Source organism: Clarias gariepinus, chromosome 11, assembly GCF_024256425.1.
Source record: "Clarias gariepinus isolate MV-2021 ecotype Netherlands chromosome 11, CGAR_prim_01v2, whole genome shotgun sequence".
In the NCBI taxonomy this organism is placed as follows: Eukaryota; Metazoa; Chordata; class Actinopteri; order Siluriformes; family Clariidae; genus Clarias; species Clarias gariepinus.
The window spans coordinates 30,678,410-30,684,436 of NC_071110.1; positions in this window are offsets into that span (position 1 = coordinate 30,678,410).

Consider the following 6,027-nt stretch of genomic DNA (forward strand, 5'->3'; position numbering starts at 1 on the left):
CATAAATATGTATGTAATATATGAGTTAAAATATTACACTTAAATATGAATATGAACATAATCCAGTCAAACATTTCTGTGTGGCAAAAGCGGGTGAACCTTCGCTGTCGGTATCTGGTGGAACCCGTTTCTAAACATTTCAAGGTAAAAGTTCGGTTCTGCGCATCAGCTTGAAATTTTAGCCCGTTCCTTTCAACAGAACCGCATCGACCCATTTGGACATTTTTACACAATCAGTCTAAGTGTTAATTGGTTCAGTCAAAACACTTCAAATCGGATTGTTGGTGTTTTTGTAACCTTTTCCAAACTTTTGTTCAGAGGTCCTCAGATCCTCAAAATCATGTTGTAAAGATCAGACTTCACGTGTCATGTAGAGGTGCACATGCATTTGCCACACACAGCGTGTGTTATAGGATCATTTCCTTTATGTCTACTTTGAAGACTTGGTTGATAATGTTTCATGCATTTTAACTGGGTTCACATATTGTCATCACCCGTTACAGCAAAGTTAAGTCACCTGTTTATATTCTATGATTTTGGAAAAAGCTTTTAAATATTAATGTTTAACATTTTCATTTTGACCTGTATCATTATTCTCTTATTATTTATCAGGAGATTTACAGGTGTGTTGTTTTGATCATGAATAATGTGTTTAACACTGTAATTCCTGTTGTACTTGAATTGTTTGTTGTCAGCAAAAGCATTTTTTTTTTTTTTACTTTATGACAAAATGTTTCAGGTAAAGCTTAAAGCAAATCTCCTCCCATGTGACTGCAGGATCCTCTTAATAAAATCAAGATAATTAGATTAAACAGGTAGAACGGCTTCTAGTCGGCTGGAACAAGGTACAAAATGATCCCATAATAACTTTGATAGAATTCTATAACAGATTAAGAGTCCATGTGTTCACTGGCTATATGATAAAGATCATCAATTAATCGATGACATCAATCGACATCATCGATCACGTCAGTCTGAACTCGCGGACCAGGAAATCTTTTAGCGCCTCATTTTCTTTATGTGCGACTACAAAAACCAGGATGAAATAAATCACAGCATAAAGCTGACTTTCATTCTTTCTTGCTCGGAAATTTAAAAATCTCGAATGCACTGCTGGAAAAAAAACTTCAGCATATTAGCTGGCTAGTTAGCATGGCTTCCTAACTAGCTAGCATGCTAAAAATCTATCTTTGCTAACAAGCTACAATAGACAAATCAGCACTCATGTATGGATAAAGTTAAAATAATAAAAAGACAGACAATCAGATAAAACTATATCTATGTTTTTAAATATTTATGATTTAAATCATTTTAAAAGAGAAACATTATCAAAAAGCAAGGCCTGCTGGGTAATTTAGGCTTCTGACGTATACGTACAACAATATCGAATTCCTTCATATGATGTTGATCCCAGAATGCTGAGGAAGCAAGAGGTTAAATAATTGAAGTTAATTGTTCATTTTTTTTTAAATAAAACTTCACACTCAACATATTCATTGCGCTCATCTGTTTTTTTATTCTACATTGTTTTTCTTTATGTTAAGAAATTCCAGATGTGCCGAATGCAATCAAATTCAAGCAAAATGTAAAGTGGAAAATATTTTAGATGGATGTATTGTGGAAATATTAAATATAAAATATACACATTGTGCTACAGAGGTCATTTTATTTTGTAATTAGAGACGTGTGTTGATATTATATCAAATAAAATTGTTTCATAAATATCCACAAGCGTTGTTCAATTTTTTTTTCCATTTTCCAGGTGGTGACTGTAGCAAATGCAATCGATAATATTTAAAGTACTATAATGACTTTAATGTTAGATGTGGAGCCCTGGTTTACTGAACACCCATATGTGTTAATAGTTAATAATTATCAGTGGTACAGACTTGGCAAAGACACCACCATGAAATCAGCCATGGAGAAATAATAATGGATTTCTGATAGCTGGGTAAAAGAAATGCAGCTGATTTTATGCTTTTAACTTTATAGATAAGTGCCCAAAAGTGGAATTAAACCAACGAGAACATTTTTTCGTAAAAAAAGCAAGAATCACACATTTGTCGCTAGTACTTTTTAAAAGTAATTTTATCCATTTGCTTTTTTCCAGTTGAAGTAAAAAATATAATAAAGTTAAACACAAACCCTCTATAACCCTCAAACAAAGTGTGAAAAACACTGAATTTCTCCATTTTCTTATGGATGAACTCACTCACACCCATACATATGCACCATAAGCAGTATTACAAAAAGTGCAACTCAAAACACCCAGTCACATGAACACACATTTACACAAGACGACAATGTCTTTGGACCCAGAATAGAAACACAAATATTTTAGAGATGTTCTTAAAAACATCCACAACATTTGGGGCTTCAGAAAAAGATCTACTTTTTGTTTACTGCAGATGATGCTTTTTAATACCACACTGTACCGCAGATTTTTTTTTTTCTGATTTTAGCAATATATAAACAAAAGTATGTGGACATGTGATGATTGCGAAAATGGCAAAATTACAATTTATTGTAGCAACAACCTCATATAACCCACAAGACAAAATCAAAAATGCAAAACCCCAAAAAGTTAGAAAAAAGTAGTTATCAACACGTGTCGATGCCCCCAAAAAGTGCCCCAACTTCCCTTTTTGAGCATGGGTTTATATACTGGAAATCAACTGTGTTGCTCCTCCTGTTCTCCTTTGCCTGATCCACTTTCTATTAATTACTTTTGCTCCCTAATTATTACATCATGTCCAGACTACTTTTTTTCCCACTCCTCCAAACTGAATGTGGCTCCCTTTTCTTCTTGCTCCGTCCTTGCTAACATTCTTGGTACCCATGGAGTTATGTCTATGTTAAAAATATGCGTGTTATATCGTATGCGTTCGTATTCACTGTATTGACTTGTGGCTTGTCTTCTCGTGTTAAGCCATGTTTTTTAATTTATTGTTTTTGATGGGTGATGTGGCAAGTTCCTCTTTTTAATCATATTCTCTGTGGCATTCTACACTCAAAAAAATGAACATGGCTACCTGTTACATGTACTAAAATGTAATATGTGTTTTGTACATAATAATTTCATGTTTCCAAGATGAACATGAATAAATTATGTTGTATTCGCATGAAATTCAACAACTTAACATGTATTAGATTCAATCATGTTGAGATAAACCAAAGAGATTTTGTCACTATGAAAACCGGAAATATCCAAGCAAACATCGCGAGAAGACGTCGCGAGAAGAGAACACAGTGTGTTGAGAAGACAAACGTTTGGCGGGCGTGTGGAAAAGGTCAGCAGGAATTAATTCCCATCTTTATAAATAGAAACAAAATACTGAAAATAAATGTCACCTACTGTACTGTTTAGCGATGTTTAGTCACGTTATTTTGGTTTAAGCTATTTCTTGTATTTTTAATCACACTTAAAATACCGACGGTTATATGCGACTGCTTAATCTGCGGTTCGGTTCTGGTTTCGGTCTGTTCTCATGAGTTGTGAAGCGAGAGGAAAATATTGTTCATTTGCTAATTTAAGTATCATGAATTTTGATTGAATATCTATCTCTGTATTTTTTCACAAGAGTTTGTGAGTGAAAAGTGTCCTGTCTGCATCTGACTTCAGGAGTTACCTGACCAACCGTCTCCAACGGTCATCAGTGTTGCCAACTCGTCAGTAAGGAAAGTTGCTATTGGGTGTCGTAGAAGTCACTAGAAGTCGCTAGATGACGTCATCACGTAATTTGCATAATGCACGCTGCACATGCAAGTGATTTGCAAATTCAGAAACCGAAAGTAAGAGACAATTCTGTCATATGGCTTTCATAAAGTTACGTGACACTTATTTGAAGCTTGAAATATGGTAAGAATGTGTATTTGTATCTGACAAACCCATTTGTAACATTTCGACTTTTATCTCATAACATTGAGTTTATTCTTGTAGATTTACATATTTTTTTATTTTTAACGTGGCACTAAAGCTCCATCGTACCGTCGTAGTTTTTATACATAGATATATAAATATATATTACTATATATATCACCATTTTTTTCATATTTAGCAGATGTTTTTATCCAAAGGGACTTATAAATGAGGACATTTAAAGAAATTAAAATCAACAAAAGAGCAAAGACATGCAAATGCTATGCCATGTCTCAGTTAGCTTATACACAGTGCATTTACTGTAGCAAATGCTGATGATAGAATAGGAAAAGAATAATACATGCTTATGGTAGGCCTCTGTTTTTATTTTTTTAATATATATATAATAGCCTAAATAAAATAAAAAATATAGTAAACAAAAAGAACAGGAAAGCTAGTGTTACTGGTTAACATTAGTTTAGTTTTTTTAATGTTACAATTCTTACCCTCCTCCTTTACCCGGGCTTGGGACCGGCAAAAGTGACCCAAATGAGACACTTTGGCGGAGTTTTTTTTTTTCTGTTTTTTTTTTTTTTTTTGCTTGTTTTTTTTTATCTTTATAATCTTATAATCCACTTAGAACCTTAAAACATGAACAGTCTAACCATAACATTGTAACATTTTTTAAATACCATCTACATTAACAGTTTAACAGAGTAGTCCAAATTTTTTTGTTTTTGTTTTTTCCAGACCCCCCTCAACATTAACACTAGTTAACACTGGGGGGGTTTGGGAGACTCCTGCGAGAGGACAGGCCTGTCTGTGAGTGCTTTGGGACGGGAGAGGGGCGGGCGGCGGCAGCTGCTGTGGCAAGTTGAGAAGAGTCAGTACAGACACATCAGAGTCTCCAAAAGTCTCCAGTAACACAAGAAAAAGTCGCCAAATTTGTCGCTAGTCGCTTTTTAAAAAAATTGTCGCTAGAGGGATTTGAAAAGTCGCTAAATATATCGCTAAGTTGGCAACACTGACGGTCATATTTAAAAGTCACAATGTAAAAGTACAAAACATTTCTGTTGGTGTTTATTTTTTTCTTCTATGATTAATACTTATTTGTGGTGTTTTATGTTTTGTACATCTTTTCAAATTGAGACCTCATTTGTAAGTTGCTGCTGGTGTAAAACAGAGTTTTTATTAAATATAAAATAAAAATCTCTGTTTTATCCTGTTTGTCTTATGCTTCTTTCCTTCACAGAATTCTGTTGACCAGGGCTTGAAATTTAGGTTTACTTGAGTTGGATCAACTTAATTTACAACTTAAAAATTTGTTGTACCAACGCTATTCATTTATGTTAACAGTATTCAATTATGTTGGACGCAGCTGTGGTAAATAAGTTAAATGAACCTAATAAAATTAATTTGACTGAACCTAAGAACATTAAGTTGGGCCAACAAAATTGCTTAATGCTGAAAGAAAGCCATTAAATCAGGTGGAAATTCTTTCCATAATTTAATTGTTCATTTAACGAGTTATTTTTTTGAGTGTACTAGAGCACTTCACGTCACTCCAATCTTTCTTTTAATCTTCTACAGCAATGTATAAGTACTCCAGTGCCGTACTCTGTTTTCCCTCTTATTGGCCTTTTATGCTCTATGGATTACTGTAGTGTAACTATAAGTCTATTAAGCAGCTTATCTTGTCTTTCCTTTGCTCATGTCTCTTTTGGTGCTCAAACTGACTCTTTTCGATGAGGACTCTTCTACATCTACAGCTCATGTGGACGGTCTTACCAGCCCTACTTATTTTACTGATCCTGATGAGCCCCATCGGCTTTAATCCCACCACACCTGTGATTATAATAACATACACATTACTGATGATTGATTGAATAATAATTTGTTTGCTGTGGTTACAGCACCACAGGCACTTTCTAAAAAGGAGGAAGTTTATCCATCTGTGAACCTTTTCCTGTTTTGTGCAAGGTTCAGCAGTTCTGAGAAGATGTTTTAGTCTGAAGTTAGGGAGAATTTGCTTTGGTTGCCAAAATGTGTTTTTATATAGAGTCATTCTTTCCTCTTATGCTCACTGCCTAAATTCACGTCCTCTTTCTGTCAGAACAATGTCTCAAATGTGTGTTTGTTTTTTCTTACTTAAATTTACAATATTACAC